Here is a 24,941-nt window from a genome sequence, read left to right as displayed (position 1 = left end):
GTGTGCAGGACTGCACATGACACTAGAATCTACTAATTGGCATCATGTCTACATTGATTGATTCAAAAACATTTCTGAAGCAAGCCTTTGTTTTCATAATGACCATGTTTAGACACCTACATCCACCTCGTTGTATTATGGAATAAGTCATAATTTCAGAAATGGAAAACAAGCAACAGATGATTTCAGGAAAAAATGTAAAAGACTGATATCTAACTTGCTGAATGTATGTGTACCTTCTTACACAATGCTAGGTGCAAATTCAGGTACATCAGTGGCCATGTTTGCAAATACAAGGTAGGGGAATTTATGGCAATAGTTGTGAGAACATTATTTAGTGAGTACAGGGCAGTAAAAGACCCTAACAGAGTATTGTGCTCAAGGGATTACACAGTTACTTTGAGACACTCCCTGCAGCAATTGTGCAGGGCATGTCTTTGAGGATGCAGACCAGCACTGAGATGGAATTAGATGGCACATGTCTTTACAAGTGTATAGGATGTCCATATACCCCATTTGTCTGGTTTTGAAGGGGGACTCTGACAGCAAATTCTCCTGAAAACTGTAGGCATGTGTGTATTATGGTCTCTTTTTAGGGGAGTGGGTTATTTGCAAAGGTGCTTGCATTTATGACACTGTCATTGGGGTATGCTATGCAGACAATGAGGTACTGAATGAGGGAATGCAAGGCCAGGGTCAATCCATACTCTCACAGTGACATAATGTGTTTCATTCCCACAATATTTCCAACATGGACACCTCAGGGAAAAGTGGGTTTTCCATGGACAACATAAGATAGAAACTTAAGTTCTATGATGTGGAGAATAAAATGCAACTGAATGCCCCCCTATCTCCATGGCTGATGGCTCTTCAGGCTGGAGTTTGCTGACTGCCCTTTCCGATATTATGCATCTTGTGGTGCACATGAATGCTGTTGGTGCACAGGTCCGCAATTTTGAGAAGGTCTGACATAAGGCCACCAACATTAGTTGTGATGCAGAGAAATGAGCTATCTGCCTTGTACAGGAAGGTGGGGAAACATCATGCCAGTCCACTATTTCATATGATGACAGAGGGGTTTCTAGCCTCCATCAGAGACCCAACAACCTTTTGTCAGTCTCCTGGATTGGTTCTGGATATAGGAACTGAGCTGCAATGTGCACTTACAATGTCCATCAGAGATGCCCAGGTGAGTATTACCATACCAGTTTTCATTTATATTTACTGTCCATTTGGCCATTATTTACTATCCATCTTAGTAATGCTGTGTGTTTTGATTACTATGGGAATATTAGGAGGGCCGCCACCAAGGGCACTTGTGTGAGGTTAGTTATTTCACAATAGTGTTTGCTAGATCTTGTATTTTTTAATCTGTTCTGGGAGTATGCTAGAGGTGGTGGGTTATTCTGGGATTTGTGCTTTGCTGAGTTTACAGGTAAATCTTTGCCCAGCACCATTACTATGGAACTTCCACCTCCTGATGTCAGGGAATTGTCTACCTCTGATGATGATGGTGATGAACAGCTGGCATGGTCAAGGATTACAATGTATGTGTTGGACACAGGGAATCTGACCTTTGCATTGGCAACACAGACCATGGACATTGCCTCTATGACTGCAGGCACCCAATAGACACAACACGAAAAGAACAGGTTAAATTGGGCACTCATAGTCAGGGTTCAGTGGTAACCCCTATGGGCCAGTCATGAATGTCTGCCATAAACCCCATAGGGTGGTGGGAGGCACATGGAGATGTTTACTGGCATGGGTATAGTCCTCCCCTAAACTAGCTGTGTCATTAGGTGTGACCCCGATGTATGCACAGGGCCATCATGGAGGCACAGCATAGTACCTTCACAGATATTTCCATGTTTATACTGATAATGCAGAACATGAGGGCTGACCTCCAGGAGTGCATATCCTGTATGAGTAACTGTTTTGACATACTGAATCATGTACTGGCACGCACAATGTCATGTCTTGGTTGCATATTGAGCAGCAACTAATGTCCATGTAGCCAATCTATATCTACTGCTTCCTCCACAGATAGTGGCTGTCATGGCTGTGAATGGCCAATGTCAAGGTCATGGAGCACTAGCACTTCTGCAGCAGATTCAGTTGTAGAAGTGCCTACAGGCAGGAGAGGGAATCCCTGGAGTTGTCAGCTGAGGCAGTGGCAAATCTGATAACAGAGGATGTTCATGGTCATGTAGCCCAAAACCATCCACCCATGGCTATGGTACTTCTTGTTCGGCTCCTGGTACAGGTAGCTCTTCTGGGTGGTGGTGCACACAGATTATCCAACCTATATCCTCTAGACCTGTCAAGTAGATCTGTCTTCTGTGCTGTAACTACTGCTGAGGCTGTGTCCCAGCACACGCACACACACACACACACACACACACACACACACACACACACACACACCTGTTTGGTACATGGGACTCACATATGTTTCCCCACATGCTTAGCATAGCATTTAGAAATTAATAGACTATTTTTTTTACCTTCTGCTTCTTTCTTTCTGGCTATCCTAGTGCTCTGTCCATCACCGGGTCTACCAGCCTTCCTTATTAACCCTGTACTACTCTTGTTCTAAGGCTGGCTCCAGCTCAGAATCTAAGGGTGTCTTGGGGGTATTCAGTTGACTGCTTCCATTGGGGGATTTTTCAATTCATGACCAACCCTTTGGTATCTATGCTATGGGTCATGTCTTCCCATAGGAAATGCATACACAAATTCACTCCCCTCAGGATGGACATGTCCATCACTCCCTCTCAGTGCATCAGACGACTGAGATGCTGATTGAACTCAGTTCACCTGCACTGTAATTAAAGCTTTATCCCACTGAATTATGGTGCTGCCCACTGACGAAATATTCTTGAGGCAGATACAACTTAATATAATAGTAGTTGTTTGAATTCCTTTGTCTACTTGGGTTGTTTCTTGCTTAGGAAATATCAGCTGACCTGCTTCAAGATCTCTGGCTCCCTCCCATGCCTTGCTTCTGGCTGCTATGTGGCCAGCACCAATAACTTAAAAGACTTTCTTGCCTGGAAAAAAATAGAGAGAACCTCATCCTAAACCTCTGATAAGATATAAACACAAAAGCATGTTATATCACCAAAAAAAAACAATTACGCATACTGTTGGTCGGTGGGTGTGACTACTGCAGAAGTGTGGAATTCAAACATCTACTGTTACGATAAGTCTATGCACAACTGTACTATGCTCATCATTTTCACTGCTGCAGTAGTTTTTGGCTATTTGGGTTCATTACAACAGACTATCCAACCTGGGAGAAGGAAGGATAAAGGTCCAGGTTCCCCTGAGGAATGGCCCTTGCAAAGTTAGCTCTAGACTTGAAAATGGACCCAGTTTGTAATGCTTTGAAAATGTTTGGACACAGGACCAAGAAGGTGCCTCTTGAATGCTTCTAGAGTCTACTCCCTTCTGCTATGCCAATGTAGAGAATAAGGCTCTTATACTGTGTGCCCTGATACTGCCTGAAACCAATTTGCCATGGTGGAAATAACAGAAAGCAATAGTTGAGGACAGCCATCTAGAAATAGGATGTTTCAGGACAGGTTGCCCTTTCTTAGCCCCATCCTAAGAAATAAACGGTTTACCTTTACATGTGCATAATGCATGAAAGTGGATTGTGCGAAAGGACATTTTCAAGTTTTCAGATAGCCGAACAAAAATGCATTGAATGTGCAATGAGCGAATGCACAGTGACATTCGCTCATTGCAGATTTGACATTTTGAGTGCGGACTGCACTATAGTGGGGATCAAGAAATTGACCTTTTCCCCACTGTAGTGCGATCTCGGAGTTAGAATATTAAAGTAGGGGGGTGTGGAGGGTGCAGTGGGGCTTGCCCCCCTGCATTACATTGTGTGTTCGACACTGGAGTTCGAAACTCAGTGAATCTGCTGTTAATTTGCTGAGTTTTGAACTTCTGTGTTGTTCGACATCCAGAATTCGGCATTTCGGTTCGCCCAACCGGCCGATAGACAACATGATTTTCAATGTTTCAAAGGTAAACTGAAATAAATAGCTCATCAGCTTTTTTGAAGGACTTAGTTTTGTCAAGACAGTAACTGAGCTGTCTTCATTCATCTAAAGTATGTAGATTTTTTTCTCTCTAGTTTTGTGGTTCTGAATAAAACACTGGGAGATCGATGTCATGATTCAAAGTAAACTCAGGGACTGCTATGCATATAAATGAGAGATTTGTTCTTAATGTAACCCTATCCTTGTGGCATATCAGATGGGGTTAACCCACTATAATAGCTTGCATCTCAGATACTCTTCTTGCAGAATTAAGAGCAATAAGAACAGTTTTTCAAATAATAAACTGAAAATCTACCACATAGTTTAATGTATCAGTTAGTGTAGTGGGCTAATGCCTCTGTTTCTTCTGTCAAGGATGCTGAGTTTGAAGCCTTTTGGGGGAGGGTTGGTTAAGAATCTTACCTCACTGATACAAGCTACAAGGTTTAATTCTGACCTCTGGTTGTTGACTAGGGTTGTAATAGTCTACAGGCTGATAGCCTAGTATTTAACCATTAGCCTACAAAGCTCTGAGCAAGTTCAAATGGTGACATGGTTAGTTTTTCTAGCACAAAGCAAAGGTCTGAAGAAAGAGCCACCTTCTTTCTAGGTGGCCTCATGTATCAAACCCCTTTTCCTAATAGAGGAAAATATAGGCCAGAGGATAGTAACTCGCAAACATATTTGAGAACTTGTGGTATATAATCCCTATTAGGGTCCTGGCTATTGGCTAGACACCAACTAGAAAATCTTTTCACTTGCTGATATGATATGATTTCCTAGTAACAGGATTTTTTGCCTCCTTTAGTACCTGGTGCACATCCTCATAAAAGAGGTATCTAAAAGGTATCACAATTAAATCATCTCTACAGTTAGATGTAGTAGTTTGAGACTGGGGTGCATCCAAAACCCCTGGTCTTGTGTGAATAGCGCTATTCTGTTAGGAAGTTTGTAGTAATTACCCCTGGCCATTTGCTTAAGATGGGAGAACCTCTGTTACCTGGTCCTGGAGAGGGGTTACCACAAAGATTTACTCTGAAGCATGAAAAATGTATATGTTTCCTTGGTCTTGGGGCACAATATGGTTAGCTGTCCCTTTTGAAGAGGTGAACAGATATATGTGACATGCTCTCAGCAACTGGATCAATCCCAGGAAGACTATCTCATGTAATTTTCAATAGTAAAGGTCTGTTCAGGTCCTGTTCAGCTTGTCTGCCAATACATATTGCACAGATGTAATGTAAGATTCTTGGATAATCAGGAAATGCTGAAGAGCTACCTCCCAGACTATAATAGCCAGCCAGTACAAAGGGAAAGATGTGGTCTCCCTTTGCTAGCTCATGTGCCACATCACAGTGGTATTGTCTGTTATCATGTACAAGGGTCTCTAAAACCCCAGCTAAAAATAGATATTACAGAATGGATCAGAACTAGTATCCATTTGGCACTGATGTGCTTTAGCATGTCTAACATTACCCATAGGTTGTATCTTTTTGTTCTCCTCTAAACTGCTCCCCAAGCAAAACCCAAGGCATTTATTGGTGCATATTGTGTTGGAATATATAGGAAAAAATGAGACCTGAATTCTGAATTATGAGCAGTCTCTACCCACCTAATTCCTTATTGATAATGTCCAAAAATGGAATCTGAAATTCCAGAGGATGACCTTACAAACCCTGTCCTGTATGATGGAGTCAGAGAGGGGGTTTGAATATGCATCTAGAATCCCAGACTGGTGATGAAGGAGATAATCCACTTTAAAGACTCTTGACCTCCAGGAAAAGACTCTGCAAAGATAAGCAAGTTGTGTAAATAAAGATGTATGAGAATGTCTGGAACTCCACAAAGGGCTATTCCAGGGACTAGACCCTTTGTGAGTAACCCAAAGGTCAATGCAGAGAATGGATAATGCTAAGACATGGAGAACCTGAGAAAGAAAAGATCTAAAACTTGAGTCCAGGTAAGTTCTTTCTATCAAATTGTAAACAATCTGAAATAAATTCCTTTGCCTTTGTGACCTAAAGGAACTGGATATATTATTCTTAGGGTTAGCATGTGATTGCAAAGGAAGAGAGTGAGTGAGGTCCTGTGTCTGGGACAGAGTTAGAAATGAGGTGTCAGGAAAGGAGTGGGAGGGAGAATGCAGGTATAGTTATTACAGAGGTGTCAATTGGGTATGTTTCTGAAAAGATTCCCATGTGTTGTTAGTGTTGATCCCTTTTCTGTCACCTCTGCTTTGAGCTATGTTTGCCAAAAGTAGGCAGAGACTGTTTTCTGAAAAGAGTAGAGATTTATTTGATTCACTATGTTGTTTGAGGACTTGAGTAGCAAAAGTACCAAACACAACTTCTTTATATAAGCAGAGATCGAAATCTCAGATTTAACTTCATCTGCGTACCTTTAGTTACATACCCAAGCATACCTCCTTAAGACAACAGCAGCCACAGTAGCAGTGGTTGTAGACACAGTATCTGCACAATCAGACACACACTTTAGGGCTTGTTTAGAGCCGTAATGAATATTAGAAAAGAATGTGATTCAGACAGGACTTATCCTCTGAAAGCAGATTAATAAAATGTTCCCTTAAAGGTTTATGCACAGCATAACATAAAATTCCACATATGACCCTGGGAATTGAGAATTCTAAAAGCCAAAGTGGCGGATGAGAAAATTATCTTCCCAAATCCACCCAACACCTTACCTTCTTTATCCCCTGGAGAGGGGTTAGGATTTACCAAAAGCCTATTGCCATCTGAGGCAGAAATGGCTGCAAGATCAGACTAAAGGTAAAAAACAAGAATTTATTATCATGGGAACTCTATGAAGTCTATCTGCCTTTTTAGGGTGTGAAAACCAGGAATCAGGATTCTTGCAGGCTTCATTAAAGACGTCCTCCAAGCTAGCAAAACAGGAGTAACATGTGGGACCTCCACTTGGAATAATACAAAGTATCTCCTCATTTCATGGGAAAGCTCTACTTATTCCTACAGAAATGCATAAATTGTCCAAGAAATAGACTCAAAAAGGAAATCTCCTCCAAGAGAGAGGGGACATATATGCTTTCCCCAAAATCAGAGTCCTGGCCATGGGAATCCAAAGGAAAGGGTACTCTGTCTCTATAAACTCAAGCTCTTCTGATAGACTATTTTCAGGATTTGTTGTATCACAGTAGTGGTCAGGTAAGGATTTTTGAATTCCAGGACCAAGTGCCTATAATAAACACCTAGCTAAGGTAAGAACATCATCTTTCTGTACTATAAGTGTATCCTTAGGTGAGCAATGTTTAAATTTTTCTTTCTTTTTACAAGGTAAGGTATCCCTGGAAGAAGACTAACTGGGGAATGTCTCCTTGCCTCGGGCAAGTGGTGTCTTTCCCTGGCTACCCCAAGAAAAAATATCTTGGAGCATCTCTTAAACCCCAAAAGGAAGATAGTTGTCCCATTCCCTGTTTGGACACTGGAACAGCCACAGATGATGTGCCTGACTCTTGGTTCATGATGAGAGCTGCTACTTTGGAAATTAAGTCTCCAAAGATGAAAATAACAAGGCTAGCTTTTCAAACTTTTCAAACGCACAACTAGCATTTATTGCAAAGAGTAAAGCCCTCCCATGTCACACTTGAGAGAAAGAAATTACCTTTAAAATGAAAGGCCAGTTGCACCAATCTCTTCTTTGAATGATTTATCTACATGCAACCACCTGACTCCATTCTTTACCCTGAGGTTTGTTTCTTTTCATCTTTCATAATTTGTCCACTTACAGTATTTCTTTCTCTTCAACTGCCTTTTCTGTGTCTAATATGCTATAACAGAAGCAAAGTACGCAGTGATCACTTCTGGCTGTTTCTAAATATCTGTATACTATAGTCTTTAAGAGTTTATCACTGATCTCAGCCTTGTTGCTCTACCTCTCCTCCACAAACTGTAGAAAATGTCAATCCTACTTTGAATACTAACCAGTAAAAATCATTTATTGTAAATATGATTTTTCTGGATAACACGTTTTCCCTAGTCTGTGCTACTTTGTGCTAACTCCCATACCGCTGCAATCTTTTGCATATTAATTTCATCATCACAGTAACCTGTTCTGCCTCTCAAATAAACCACAATAGTTTTGCATATTTGTCCTGCTTCTTCATGCATTTTTTCTTATCCCTTTCCTCATGCTGTTCTACAGTGAGCCCCAATAAAGGACTTGAATAACAATCATCCTATGCCTACGTTGTCAATACAAGAGAACACTTAAGACATACCCCTTAGGTACTGTAACACAGGAGAGAAAAGAGGTTTGTGGTATTACTATCCATATGTGTGGAAGCTTCATTAGAAACACACCTTAAGCTGATGAGATACATTTGCTGCATAAAAACTACAGGAAAAGAGCATATGCATTTAAGGAATAATACATTGTTCTTGAGTCCAGTGGAAGATTAATATGGCTCTGTATATGGTAACAGACAATGTCCCGATGATCACAATTCCATGCAGTGTTTATAGTAAAACTCCAAAAAAAAGTATAAGACACATCCTTTTCATTTTGTTTCAGTGTGTGAGTCTGTCCGGTGCACTTAAATATAGAAAGTTTTTTTACAGTGCCATAGAAAATGCCTTTAAAAGAATGATTGTCAAATGTGCTCTTTACATGTTCTTCCTGTTCCAGTATTCCAACCATGACTGGCATTAGATGTCACTGTCATATTTTGCCAGTATGTACATACCACCTGAAGTCTAGCATAAGATGCCTCCATTACAGATAGTACTATAAAGAAGGGTAAATATAAAGAATGATATAGTTTGTCTCAATTTTAGACATCAACGTATCTAGGAATTAAACTCAAGACTGATGCATAAGATGCATCTCATATTTAATGTTTGCATGCTTGAGTGAATGGGTTAGTGTTGCAATGGTCTTTATGTGAACAGTGGTGCTATATCATTCTCTTTTCTAGAAGTTTCATCAACTTATGTTTTTGTCTGAATCAGCACTCTGCAGTAAAGGGTGTAAAGTATTGCTTAGAGCCATACCTAATCTGAATTCAGAGCTCCATGGTCATTATTTCAAACTCTGGTCATCCTAAGGGGCCTTACAAGAGTTGTCAAGAGTAAAATAGTAATCATATACATGTTTATTAAACCAATTGTCCACTGCATTCTTAAATATACTTTGGTTTCTAGTACTTCTAATGTCCAGTGGTAGACTGTTCCATAGTTCATCAGCTCTTCCATGGAACGATTTGCCCTCCAGAGTTATATTATAAACAGGATCGTAAACTAATAGATACTTATTTCTATTTATTTGTTAATGGGTCAAAAATTCAACAACTAATAGCAATGACATGTCATCATAGTTAGCATATGTATATATTAATGTTAGATCCTCTCTTACCAATATATAGGTAACTGAATATAGGGAGAGTCTGGCCAACCTATTCTCATACCTCCAATGTTTGACCTTGGTAATTTGCCTAGCATAATGTCTTTGTATTCTTTCAAGTCAACAGTATTATGTATGACTGCAGACACATGTAGCCACACCATATTCATTAACAGGACTAACAGTTGCCTTATAGACTGAAAGTAAGACACGTTCTTTCCTACTGGTTATACATCTTAATATGCCCTTTACCATTATGCAGCACTTCTGGGAATCATTTGCACATTCTATCCATATCTAAGGCCACTGTCTGCAATAATTCCTAAGTCCTTTATATTTTCTTCCCCTCTATGTATGCTATTATTAATAGTATATGTATAATGTAAATTATTATTAGAATGATACCAAACTTTCATTTTTACATTAAAATCCATATGATTCATTAATGGTTACAGATAAAATTCATCTATGTAACATTGCAGTTTTGCTTGATCTTTAACTGAGTTCTCCATAATTCTAATTTTAATGCTATCAGCAAATTTACTATTCAAAATGCCATTAGTTACTGGAAAGTCAGACATGAATATTGTAAACAGTATTGGTCAGAGAACAGACCCTTGTAGTGTATCCATGAAAAATGAATTATCTCCAAACATAACTTCTTCAATCTTTTCCAAATAATATAATGTTTAACAATATAATCATCAATAAACAAGTATTATAAACCTTTATATGCACTATGTACAACTGACCTGAACAAAGGAGGGAAAAAATAAAATATATGAAATTAGTAACAAAAATTTATAATATTCAATTAATAAAGTATAAAGTTACACATTAATTATTTAGGGTTCATTTATAATGTCTCAATAAGAGTTAAAAAATTTCCCAAGGATTGTTTGTCCATGTTTTAGGTGAAATTCCCGATTCCTTCACCTTGATTTCTAATGTCGCTGTTTCTTCCATCAATCTCAAGAATTCTTCCAGAGCAGGTTCTTGTGAAGACTTCCACTTTCTAGTTAGACATTTCCTTGCCGCAGCTAGTATGGACCAAAGTAGGTATAGATCTTTTTTATTCATTCCAGTAGTATTATTAATATTTAAGAGGACTAAAGATTTGGTTAAAATAAAGGTATCTATGAATATAGCTTGGAGAAAAATAATAATTTCTTCCCAGAATTTTTTTATATTAATACAATCAAAAAATATATGAGACCAATCAGCTTTACAGTTTAAAGAACATCTCCAACAAATGGATTTATCAAGTGAATTGAATTTGGCTAGTTTATCAGGTGTAATAAAAGCCTTGTGACTATATTTCCATGTAAATATTTTCCATACTTGTAAATTAAATGTTAAGTTAACAGAACATAAAAGATTTGTTTTACTCTCAATTGATAGATTAGTGTGACATCCTTTTGCTATGAAATTCCAATATCTTGCATTAGGCTTAGTTTTATATGTTATCAATATTTTGTATAATTTTGAAATTAGATTTGTCCAATTATAATTCTCGTAAATAACTTCAGATATTAGACTTATCAAATTTGGGCTAGTTTTATAAAGATAATTAATAATTTTACTATTAAGATCCTTAACATTTGCAGTATCAACCAATGATGGAATGTCATATTTATTCTGAATTTGTTGAATGTCTAAAACTACTTGATTCTCTATAAAATGTTGCCAACAAGTGAAGCTTTTCCCCTCCCATCTAGTTAAAATAACATTATGAATTTTATTGAAGAAATTCTTTGTAGAGCTAAAGGGTATTATCAACTCTAGCCAAATATTAATATCTGTGTTAGTATATATAAATCTTCTGAATAAATTGTAAATATTATTTATATAATTTAAGTTTGTTGGTTTTGTTATATTATATTGAATATTAACAGTCAATATGTGCCACATCTTATTATTTTGTTCACTTAATATACAGTTTTAATCATTTTATTTTCATTTAGAAAAATAGTAGTGCGCAATGTTTCCATGTTGAAGAACAATTATGATCTATCCATTTAATGATAGTTCTTAATATGGAAGCTTTTATGTATGATTCTAGATCTGGAAGTTTTATTCCACCCATTTCCCAAGATCTAATATGATGTGTATAGGCTATTCTATTTCTTTTTGGATACCAAAGAAAGTTTAATAGAATTTTATTTATTTCTTTCAAGATTTTCTTGTTAGGTACTATAGGAATAGCTTGGACAATGTAATTAATTTTTGGAAGTATTGTCATTTTTATTATTTGTAATCTGTCTTCAAATCTCAAGAACATTTTATTCCAGCTTACTATTAACATTTTTATTTTATTAATTATGTTGCTATAATTTGTAGCTAACATAGAGTCCAAATTATCACATAGTGTTATTCCTAAATATTTTATTATGGGAACTTGTTTTCCTATCACACAAACTGTAGTTAAGGTAAATCCTCTCTTTTTATTCAAATGTATACAATTAGATTTTTTTAAATCTAAGACCGGAAATATGATAAAACCTTTCCACTATTTCATCTAGTTTTTGTACTGATTTCTCTGAGACAGATAACGTGAGTAAAACATCATCAGCAAATAACATCATTTTTGAATTGAGTTGACCATATACATCTATGCCTGATGTATTAGAGTTGTGGCATACTAATGAGACAAACAATTCAATTCCTAAGGCAAACAGGATGGGAGACATCGGACATCTCTGCTTTGTACCTTTGGTTATTTCAATAGCCTTCGAGGTAAATGGCCCAAGTTTTTCATAAGCCAAATTGTTTTTAATAAATATTCTTTATTAGCGTAATAAAATTAGTAGGAAATTCAAACAATTCTAAAGCCTTAAAAAGAAAATCCCAGCTCAACGAATCAAAGGCTTTTTCTATATCCAAAGCTACTATTAGAGTGTCTTGGTTGTTTCTTTTTAGAAAATCTATGAGTGTTAGAATTCTTTGTATATTGTCATGTGTGTGTCTTTTATAAATGAATCCTGTCTGATCCTCATTTATTATGTGTGTCAATGATTTTTTAATTCTACTAACATACTAACATACTAATATTAATATGAAGATGTTATAATCATTGTTAAGTAAAGATATTGGCCTATAAGATTTACACAGTAAAGGGTCTTTGTTTTCTTTTATAATGGGTGTAATTAAGGAGTATTTCCATGAAATTGGAGTTGTATTTTGTGCTAGAGTTTCATTCAAAGTTTTGTGAAACAATGATATTACTGAATATGGAAATATCTTATACAATTCATTAATTATTCCATCAATTCCTGGTGTTTAATTACTTTTACTTTCTTTGATTTTTTTGAGTAATTTCTTTTAGAGATATTTGTTTTTGAATGTCTAACTTTAACTTTTCTAGTATCTCCTTTATGTTTACTAATTTCCGATCTAAGTTTGATGTATTAGTCATATGTGAAGTATCATTATAATGGCCAGAGATATAATGTTTAAATGCATCTAGTATATCATTTATATCCGAAACCTTTTTGTTTTTTTCCTTCCTTCATGTATAATACTTGTAATATTATTTTCAATCAAATTTTTTTTAATCTTATTGCTAAATGATGCATATGTTTGGGTGATACTGCATAGGAACTAAGTTTTAACCTTTCTACAGCTATAATAGTTTTGTGAGTTAGGATTTCATTATATCTTTTGTTTAAGTCTTCCAATGCTTTTTTATGATTATTTTGTGTGTAAGTAGATGAATTAATAGTGAGATCTGTAATTTGTTTTTGGATGTTACATAATTCTGATTCCCACTTTTTTAGCTTGTTTTTATACCATTGTAAGAATTGTTCCATTTAGATAGGCTTTCAAGGTATCCCAAAGATTAATTACATTTATTTCAGTAGTGTAGTTTATATCTAAAAATAATTGTACTTCTGAACCTAACCAAGGTTTAAATTGTTTTCATTTTGTAATGTAAGCTGGAATTCTTGACATACAAATTAATTTCTTATAATCTGTATGTATTTTGAGAATTAATGAATTATGGTCTGAAAACGGGCAAGGTATAATGGACAATTTTATTATTTTTGAATTTAGCTCTTGAGATATGAAGATTTTACCAGTTCTTGTATGTGTCCCAAATATGTGGTCTTGGTGTGAAAATAATAATGAATTGTTCTCCTTATAACTAAATGTATCAATTAGATTTAAATTTTCTTTCCATTTCTTAAGTAGCTTCCCTTCCCTATAGAACTTACACATACATTTATTTTGCTTGTGGTCTCTGATTTATCCAATATACAATTAAAGTCACCTCCCAAAAATCAAATTTCCTTTATTTAGTCTAGTTATTAGATCCATGTGTTTTCTTATTATCCTAATCCCAATTCCTGGAAACCAATATATATTTACTAATGTCCAGAATCTATTGTTATATTTTACTATTACTATGGCTAGGAGTCCTTCTTTATCTTCATATTTGTAAATTATTTGAGGCATAGTGACATTTTTTTCCATAAAATTAAAGTTCCCCTAGTTTTTTTTATATGAAGAGTGAGATAAGATCATATATTCATTAGGATTCCAGCTAAAGGTATCATTTGTTTTGAAGTGAGTCTGTTGAAGAAATACTACTTGAACTTTATTTAATTTCATATAGCTTAATAAATTAGATCTTTTCCTTGGATTGTTTAAACCGTTAGTGTTTAAGGATAAAATAGTCAAGTCCATTCTCAGTATTTAACTTTACATCATATTTGTTTTGTATTATATTTTGTAATACCATGCCAAATGTAAAATGTGTAACTACTGTGTTAATAATTCTCATTGTAGTCAATATTTTAATTTTGGTCAAATAACTTAAAATAGAGTTTAGTTCAGGCCAATAAAAAAAAAAAAAAGAAAAATGCCAAAATTACTTGTATAACAGCAAGTATATAAATATTTTTGTAAACCCTCTAATGTACATGAAGTGAAATATACTTCCAATCTGCTAGATGAGAAGAAATCTAACAGGTTGCCTACCATAACTTCCCTTATGAAAAAAGAAAGAAAAAAACTAACCCCTTTTGAGCTCCAGTAGACCTTTTCTCTTATCTTGGAGATTTAACAATATTAGTTATTATTTTCCCTATATAATTATTAATAATGAATTAACATAATATATGGAAACGAGTATTGATTTGGTAATACAATTTAATTTTAGATTAGATTAGACTTCTTTTTCAGAATATAGTCATCTTATCATGCACTACTTAAACATTCATAAAGTAAAATCTCATTTATAACACAGTAAATCTTGTTTAACATTAGTTCTCTTTAATCTGACAGTAGTAAATATACATATTAATATTTTCCAATATTCTGATATGAGCAATACACTAATGATTATGTCAGATAAACACTCTCCTACATACTAAAATTATATTATAACTGAGTTAAATAGATTTAGAAATCTATCAATAAGTGAAGATAAATACGGACAAGTCTATTCAGAACACTTGAATCATACTACAAAAACTATGTAGTCCATAGAATGAACCCTTAGAGTTGTGTTCACTAGAGATGATAATGTAAATATGTTTGAGTGAACAATACATGTCATAAAGCTCTATGTATCACTCACATGCTTTCAATTAGAGACAATGAAAGCATAACTAGATTCAGTTTATTTTATGTCCACCCATGTAGTTGTAACAAATTAAAAGAAAAAATTAAGAAAGACAGCATTAGACCTTAGTGATCACTCATTGATGATGAAACAGAAGCAATTTTCCCTGATAAATGGCCATGTGGGTGAGCAATTTATAAACTTCTTAATACTAATGCATAGTTATAATATCAATTCATATTATGAGAATATCATCACAGAATATTGAACAAAATGCTAGTCAAGACATAGCATTACTGAAGCTGTTCTGCATAGCGACAGTTCCTTAGAACCTTTATAATGGAGTGTTTATCAAAGACTGTGTCATGCAGCAAGATACAAGAGTAGGCAGACTCCCTTCTTTTTTGTTAAATTGTTAAAAGTAATGACACTCTAAAAAATACAAAACCTATTAAGCTGAATAGTGCCTTAAGAAATCTCTCTATCTCATATCTATTTAATTAGTGTTCTACTTGAATTTCTCATCAAGAATTACAATTTACAAATCTATCTTATTTTACTACTTGAAGCAGTAGCAAAAGCAGACCATGAAGACATTTTCTCATGGGCCCTTTACATTAAAGAAATAAAGATGAAATTCCAAGGTGAACTAATTTTACCAACCATCTCACTAAGAAACTGATAACCTTATTATTTAAACAGTTGTCAATATTCAGTAAAATATCACCTGCATAATAGTCAGCTATACAACTATTCAATATTCAGTAAAAATATCACCGGCATAATAGTCAGCTATACAACTAATGTCTGAAGGATTAAAGGTAGCTTATGTTATAAATCCCTGCCTTAACCAAATGCGAAGCATACAGAATATAATTTAGGATTTGCATTTCTTAGGAACCTATGTCTGTAATTGTGTAATTCAAACAATTCTTAGTAGAATGAATGACATTTAAACTACTTTATTATGCTAATTTATGTGCAATTTTACTATAGGTTTCCCAGTGCTTCCCTGTCATCAAAGCAACTCCCACAATACATCAACAGGCACTAACAAGACTGTCTGAGATGCCAATTTTATGAGTTAAATAACCATGGCTTAAAGTTTTGCTGGGAATAAATCAACTGTTCATCATAGAAAATAAGTACACATGCCCACACAATTTAGTAGTGCAGTTAAACAACTACTTGCATGTTGGTGTAAGAATTTTGGCTAATTACCAGCATCTTTGCCACTTAACTGAAAGTTGAACCCCACTTATCAAAGATTAGAAAGCACTAAAGGGTGAGGAGAGTAATCAGTAATTTACTACCTACTGTATTCACTATTTATTTGGTTACTACTTAATCAAATCAATTGAACATGTCTAGGCTGCGTGATCAGAGAAAAATAACAACACTGCACAGTACAGGGTTTACTATGTTATCTAATAAAGCAATGTGCACATTATATTCAAATAAGCAGGAGTTATATGTACAAGGTAATAAGTACCTCTGTGGCTTCTGAAATTAGATGATTTCTGTTACCAGGTTAATGAAGTACTCAGTATAACATGTCTAAAACCTATCTTAATTTTACTTATCATGTGCACAGAAGTATGTCACAACTGCAGCTGATGTGTGCATCTCACACATATTTTCCTAGTTATACTTGCAACGTTGTAACAGATGCTTACAAAACTATCAGACATGTCATTTCACTGGATCACCATAGCATAGTGTGTCTTATAGTCTAGGTAGGAATAATTCAGAAGTAAGAAAGGACTGTGTTTACTTCAAGTGTAATAATGTAGTCTATAATGCTTCTATTACTTTTTCAATTGGATGTTATTCAATGTTACTGTAAATTCTTCTTTTTTGTGTTACCTACATGAAAAACAGTTACTCTGTCACTGATTTCACACCTATTCTTTTTATTTATTTAAAAGAAGTCAGGGTTTGTAGATTTTAATAATCCAAAGGCCATGTTAAATGAGCTTAAAATATATTGCTTATGCAACTGGTATCACACTACAAGCGCTACCTTAACAACAGACAAGCAGAGGATTCCTTAACTGACTATTTCCACCTTAAATCTTTCATAGCAGACAAGGGAAGCTCTAGTCTAACTAGTGCACGAGAATGTTTCAGATAACAGCATTGTCAGAACCCAGTAAGGGAACTCTGTTTATAGTGACTCTGTTTTTTAAAAATATGAATATCTATGTTACTTTTAAAATGGGAATTTGAAGTGTAGTGATGTTAGTAAGCCACAGAAACTGTGATTAAAAATTTTCAGTTCCTATTATGCAACAATGAGGTGAACTAAATATACTATTAATAAAAAGGGAGATGAGAAAAAAAACATTTGTGTATATGTTGTCTCTGTTCTTCCTTTACACATAACTAATTATACTAAAGTGAAAGATAACATTTGAATCTGGTTTTCCTCACTGCCTATGAATGAGTTGTAACTATATTTTTTGAAGTCACTCTAAGTTATAAAACCATTTAACATTATCAGACACAACCACTAGACCTGTGATGAGTATGTTGTATAAAGTATAAATTTAAGAAAAAGTATAAATGTCTCAGAGTATAATAGGCAATATAATAGATAAAATACATACATTTTGAGGTAAAGTCCAGACGTCTATATCTTTGTTGATTCTTTGAGAGATTTGGAAGACTGTGTAGTTTTAGAATCAGTTCTTTGTTTCTTTTTCCTTACATCAGACCAAGTATTTTTTTCTGGAGATCTTTTCAAGTTGGTGGAAACAGTCCAGTCCATTTCTTCAAGAAGTGTGATGATATTATTATTCTTGATGAAGGTAGAGGCTTCATCAATGTTGTTAAAGGTTCTCAAGTCATTTGAATAGAAAATTCTCATTCTAGCAGGCTATACCATCTGCATTTTTATTTTATTTTGTTTGAGACGTTTCACTAATGGCCAAGTTTTTTTCCATGTTTCTAACACTTTTGCAGAATAATCATTGTCAAATCTGATCTGACTCTGTTTATATGTTATGGGACTTTTTATCCAGGCTGTTTTTAAAATGAGCTTTTTATCCAAGAAGTACAGGAACTTTACCACAATTGATCTTGGTGGTGCATTAGGTGAAGAAGGTATAGATTTTCCTATGGCTGTGTGAGCTCTTTCTATTCCATTTGATAATCCCTCTTTTAAATCAAGCACTTCAAGAAGCCAGGAATTCAAAAAGGTGATGATGTCTTCTCCCTCAGTTTTTTCTGGAAGGCCAAATATTCTTATATTAGTTCTCCTCTCCCTATTCTCTAAATCATCCACTTTATTAAGTAGCCAGTTATTTTGGTGAAGTAAGAATTCTGTCTGATTTTCCTCTTCTTTGAGTCTTCCATCTATGTCATTTAGTGATGTCTCCATATCAAGTAATTTACTTTGTTGTTGCTGCAGTATTTCTTTTAGTACATCTGTTTGCTTTTAGCAGTTTTCCGGCGATATTGTACTTGAAGGCCTCACCTTGCGTTTCGCGCAGAAGTGGGCGTATCGCGAATGATTGATGACCAGGTCTGCATATGTAATGAGCCATGATTGACATGGCATTCAAACAATGCAAACGGATGGACTTCTTTTTTTTTGCTAAAAATAAAAGCACACTCTTGAAGAATTTTAGCTGCTTGTTACATTTTGAAGTGTTTCAGATACAAAACTAATAGTTTTTTTGCTAAAATAAAAGCCCACTCTTTTTAGAATTTTAGTTAGTTGGTAAGCCATTCAAATATAAAAATAATAGCTTTAGTCAGCTAATAAAGGGAACTTAGAAAAAAAGGACACTTGCCATTTTCATATCCCCCTACCTGACAAGGACACACCTGCCCAAATAAGGGACTGCCCAGCCTAAAGGAAAACTGGTAGTAACCCTAAGTCAGGACAAAAATAAGAATTGAGCTTATATATTTTATTTTGAACAAAAAAATGTATCTTCCGATTAAATCATTAGCTAACAAGTGACCATGTAGTTTACCGTTTAATTTAAAAGAAAATATACTTTGCAGATAGCCAGATGCAGGAACAAAACAAAGTTTCTGAAATATGTCTTTTATTTAATAAATACGCATTTCTTTGTTTATATTAAAATAAGAAACAAACAATTGTTCTCGAAGACAACACAAGACACATACTAAAAGCTAGACAGTGTATTAGGATTCTTCGAGGGAATACATATTCATTAGAGCCCGATTACGAAACAGCATGGGGGCGGGTTTGGGTGGGGCTTGCCACTGCGCATCTGGTGAGGCCCTCAAGTACAATATCGCCAATTTTCCTTGAGACTTTCCAAATTATCAGTGAATCTATCCATTTTCAATGACAGTTCATGTAATGTGGAAGACATCAGTTGTATCTCCTTCTTCAGAGTGGTTTCTGAGTGAGAATTCTTTAAACTGGCCATTACCAAACAGCTGTGTTGTTCTCCAGAATATTTTGACAGGAAAAACTCAATAATATTTCTTGAAATTTGGTAGAGTTGTAGTTCTTAAGTTCCTTAATATTTTTTTTCTATTTCTGGTTAATGAAAATAATTTTTTCTCTGTTTTCTAGTACTGTTTTGTGGAGCTCTAAAAAATGCTGCGTATCTGTTTGCCATCTTGGCTCCGCCCCGTAACTTCTTCAATCTTAACACTGAAGGTTTTGCTATTTCACCAGTTTACAATACACATATTAACAGACCTGTTCTTGTTATTTATTGTATTGCTTTAGTAAAGTCAATTTTTTTGAGAACTCCAAATAAACTACATCTACTGAAAATCCTACATATATAGCTTTCCATATATTCTGATAGAAATTCTTTAAGGTTGACAAAAAGATCTTTATTCACAAAAATGGGTCTATATTACCACAGCAAAAAACCCTATGTGCAAATACTGAAACATTGACCCCTATACTACGAACCACAAAAATCCCGAATGTACTAAACCGCAAAAAAAAATATCGAATTGTCATGGTTGGCCAACCCCACCACCCGCTACATACTACCTACCCAAACAAAATAAATAAACCACATACATACACTAACCAAACCATACTTCTAACCTAAACTAAAGCACCAAAACCCTACCTCCAACACTACACTAAACCCCAAAACACAACTATCTATGCACTCTCCTTAACCCCTGCCTAACCCTAAGGTCTGTAACTACCACACACATCCCCTACAGACATACACCTAAACAAAATAAATAATACACGTACATACACTTAAAAAAACCCTACACCTAACACTACACTAACTCTTACATACATTACCTATCTACACACTTACCTTAACCCAAATCCTAACACTAAAGTCCTATCTATCTCACACTTACCTTACGCAGCTATACCGCAGAAGGGACAACCAAAACAAATCGACATTTTGAAATTCACGGTTTTGAATGTTCGAGGTTTACGTACTTTGCGCAATACGTACTTTGTTCAACGTCTTCGTATTTGCCTAAAGGGATTTTCGATCACGTAATAGGAACCCCAGAAAAGCATGTTGATAAATGTACAGATCAGGTTTTGTAACATCAGTGTCTTTAATTTATATATTGCTCTCCCAAAAATGTATCCATAATTAATTTATGTATTACTCTAGCAAAATATTTATCCATAATACATGCTGATTATATGGGGCAGTAGTTGCCAATTGATTTTGTTGTACCCCCTTAGATATAGGGACCACTGCTGCCGTTTTCCATACTTGGAGGACAACTGTCTTTTGAAAGAGCCATTGCAGACATATTATCACTGAGTTGATAATATTACACAAAACAACCCATTTAAACCACCAGACCCTTCTGACATATTTGGCCTTATTTTTATAAGGGCTACAGGGACTGTATTCCCAGTTATATTTGGACAATCATCAATATTATTTTCATTATAGCTAATCATTCCTATCATATTTCTCCTTGATAGCTCTGAGAATTTATCTGAAAAACGAAGCACCAACTGATCTTTGTTGGTAATCAATTCATCATCTTAATTACACTAATACTGTTTTGTTATCCCTTGCTGTAGTTTAAATAAAGCTTTGTTGTTGTCAATAGTGCTGGATGCTAGTCTCATTTATGATTCTTGTTTTGAAGTCCTTATCAATTTCCTATGACAAGATCCTCCTCAGTGTGCATATCTTCATTGATCTTACCAGGACACTCCCTTTACTTGAGACACAGTTTCTTTCTATACTTTTTAAGAATGTCCAGTTTTTTGTGTCCACCACTCATTTAGTATATTACATCAACTCAATTATATTTTACATGGCACATAAAAATTGATTAGTATGTGCATACTGTGACACCCGTGCCCTGGCCATGCAATCAATGAGCCTCAATCCTCACCACTAACACCAGTGAGGGGTGTCTCATATAGGAGGAAAGGATAACAAATACACACAGTAAAGTGCAATTTCCCTTACGAGCACACAGAGATCACAGTCAGTCCAGGGCTGGTCACTCCCTTGCTCTCCAGGTCTCCAATAAGACTCCCCACTGGCAAAGCTATAGGGTTCAGATATCAGCCTAGTGGGCAAGCTAAAACCTCCAGCACCAGCTATGTCCAACCCGTGCTTTGTGTCCCTGCCCAAGTAGCTGACACACACACACACACACACACACACACACACACACACACACACACACACACACACACACACACTTTGAGAAGAGTTTATACAACCACACAGACACTCCTGGGGAAGGCTGGCATAGGTTCTCCAACTGCGCCTTTTTTCCCCCAGACTATATGGTAGTACCATCTGCCATCACCCATTAATATTTATCAGCTACTCAGAGGCCCTTAAAAGGGTGTCCAATTATTACTGTGCAATATTATTATCCAATTGGTAGTATAGCCCATGGCTAAAGCTATTGGAGTGGCTTTGTACAATTTTACCAAAGGCATGCAAGTACTCTAGAGAGCTTAATTTATCTCTACAAAAACAGCCACAGTTGAAAGAGTTTAAAAATATTTCATAACAAATAGTCAAAACACAAGACAATACTTTTTACTACACAGTGCTAGTCAAGGGTTCAGAGATCACAGAGAAATACTTAAAATAATTCAGTAGTGCAGTTCTGACATCTTCATTTAGACATTTCTGCACCCTGTTTAGATCAAAGGGTCACAACATGCTTACTTGGTTAGCTTTCTGCCAGCAGAGTGCACTGTTGTTACATTTTTCCAGTTCCACATGTAACACTATTTTTACCATTTAAGACAACAAGCCTGTGGTTTACATTAATATATATAGATGACAGAATTATCTCCAGAATTCTATCTGGTTAGACTGGCAGCCTTCATCTATCTTTACACAATCTTCACATATCTCCCCCCCCTGGAGAACTCAAGCTAGTTTTTCAAGTGACCCTTGAGAAACGTTGCTTGAGTGAGTTAGGTCTATCTGAGTATACCTTACCCCGTTCCCTGTCTTGAGAGCCCATCTGCATTGACATTGCTAATCCCACTGCAGTGCTGCATAGACATATCATATGTTTGCAACCTCAGGCTCCATCCTAGCAACTTGGCATTTTGCTGGCTGGCTCTGTTTAACCATGTTGGGGGGTTGTGATCTGTCATAACAGTGAATTTCCTTCCATACAGTTAAAGCTGAAGTTTCTGCTGTGCCCACACTATGACTAGACATTCCTTTTCTACAGCTGCATAGCATTTCTCCCTGGGTTGGAGCCTACAACTAAGATAAACCATTGGGTGCTCTTCCCCCTCTGAAGAAATCTGGCTAAGTACAGCCCCCACCCCATGGTTCAAAGCATTCACCTGCACAACAAATTATTTGCTGTAATCTGGACTAGCTAACACAGGGAGTCCTCCCAAAGCTTCTTTAAGCTTCTGGAATGCCTGCTCACATGCTGGGGTCCACACTACCTTATCTGACCTGTTCTTCCTTGTCAGGTCTGTGAGGGGAGCAGCTACGGTACTATAACTGGGGACAAACTTTCTGTAGTACCCTGCTTTCCTAAAAATGCCCTCACCTGCTTTTTAGTAACAGGTACATGCAATACCTGAATGGTTTCCACTTTGACAGGTTCTGGCCTTATCTTACCACTCCCCACTCTATGTCCTAGGTAGAAGACTTCTGCCATACCTACCTGACATTTGCTCGGCTTTATGGTCAACCCTGCCCTCTGTAGTCTGTCCAGCACCTCCCTGACATGCTGAAGGCGCTCTGGCCAGGAATGGCTGTAGATGGCAATATAATCTAGGTAAGCAAGGGCAAACCCTCCTGCTCCTGCTAGGATATGATCTACCAGCCTCTGGAAAGTTGCTGGGGCATTCTTCATCCCAGAGGGCATCTTTGTGAACTCATACAAGCCAAAAGGAGTCACAAAGGCTGACTTCTCTCTAGCACTAGAAGTCAAGGGCACCTGCCAGTAACCCTTGGTAAGATCAATGGTTGTAAGATACTTAGCCTCATCCAGCTGCTCTAGGGCCTCATCTGTCCTAAGCATGGGGTAAGCATCTCACTCTGTGTGACTATTTAATTTCCTGTAGTCCACACAGAACCTGGTGCTGCAATCCTTCTTTGGCACCAGCACCACTGGGGAGGCCCAGGGACTCTTGGACTCTTCAATCACCCCTAGTTCCAACATCTCCTGTACCTCCTCCATCAGAGTCTGTTTGACTGTCTCAGGTACTCTATAAAGGGCCTGTGTAATAGGCCTTTGGGGTTCTGTGTCTACCTGGTGCTGCCCCAGGTGGGTGCACCCTGGTTTCTCAGTGAACATGTCACCAAGTTCCTGCAACACTGCTCGGATTTCTCAAACCTGGGTAGGAGATAGCTGCTGGGACATTGCTACCCCTTCCACTGAGGTGTCAGCCTGAGCCTCACTGAGGAGATCAGTCCCCAGATTTCCCTCCTGCAATCCACTGCAAATGCTCAGCAAAAGGGTCTCCCTGTCATGGAAAGGTTAAATCATGTTAACATGGTACAATTTGTGCCCCTACCTTCTGCATAGCAGTTCCACCATGTAGTTAGCATCATTTACCTTTCTTACCACCTTGTAGGGTCCCTCCCAAGCTGCTTGCAGCTTGTTGTGTCTGACAGGAATGAGAACCATTACATGCTGCCCCACAGCATACTCTCTAGCTCGAGCATTCCTGTCATACCACACATTTTTCTGTTGTTGGGCTTCTGCCAGGTTCTCCTGAGCCAAGCCCATGAGTTTCCTGAGCCTTGTCCTGAGGTTTAGGATGTATACCACAACAGACTTTTTGTGAGACTTGCACTCACCTTCCCACTCATCTCAAATTAAATCTAGAGGCCCCCTCACCCAATGCCCATACAGCAACTCAAAGGGTGAAAAACCTGTGGATTCTTGGGGAACTTCTCTGTAAGCAAAAAACAGATGGGGCAAATATTTGTCCCACTCCCTCTTAAACTGATCTGCAAATGCCCGTGGCATGGAATTGATTGTACAGTTTAACCTCTCAACAAGACCATTACTCTGGGGATGGTAGGGGCTGGCCTTCATGTGTTTCACCCCACAGGACTTCCACAGACAAGCCAGCAGGTCTGATATGAAATTGGCACCTTTGTCAGTCAGTATTTCTTTTGGGGAACGTACCCTGCTGAAAATCTCTAACAATGCATTTGCCAACTTCTCTGCCTCAATGGAGGGCAAAGCCACTGCCTCAGGGTATCGTGTAGCATAATCCACTACCACTAGGATATACTTTTTCTATGTGGAGCTTGGGGTACTCAGAGGACCCACAATATCCATAGCTACCCTCTGAAATGGCTCCTCAATCACAGGAAAAAGCATCAAAGGAGCTCTCACCTTGTCCCCTGCCTTGTCTACCTATTGGCACAGCTCACAGGTCTTGCAGTACACTGTTACATCTCTGGAAATTCCAGGCCAATAGAAGTTCTGCATAATACGCCTCTTTGTACGTTTTATGCCCATATGACCTGCAAAGGGAATATCATGGG

This window comes from Protopterus annectens, chromosome 10.part0 (assembly GCF_019279795.1).
Source record: "Protopterus annectens isolate FY-2018-M chromosome 10.part0, PAN1.0, whole genome shotgun sequence".
Lineage (NCBI taxonomy): Eukaryota > Metazoa > Chordata > Ceratodontiformes > Protopteridae > Protopterus > Protopterus annectens.
Note: the sequence above shows the minus strand (reverse complement) of the source record.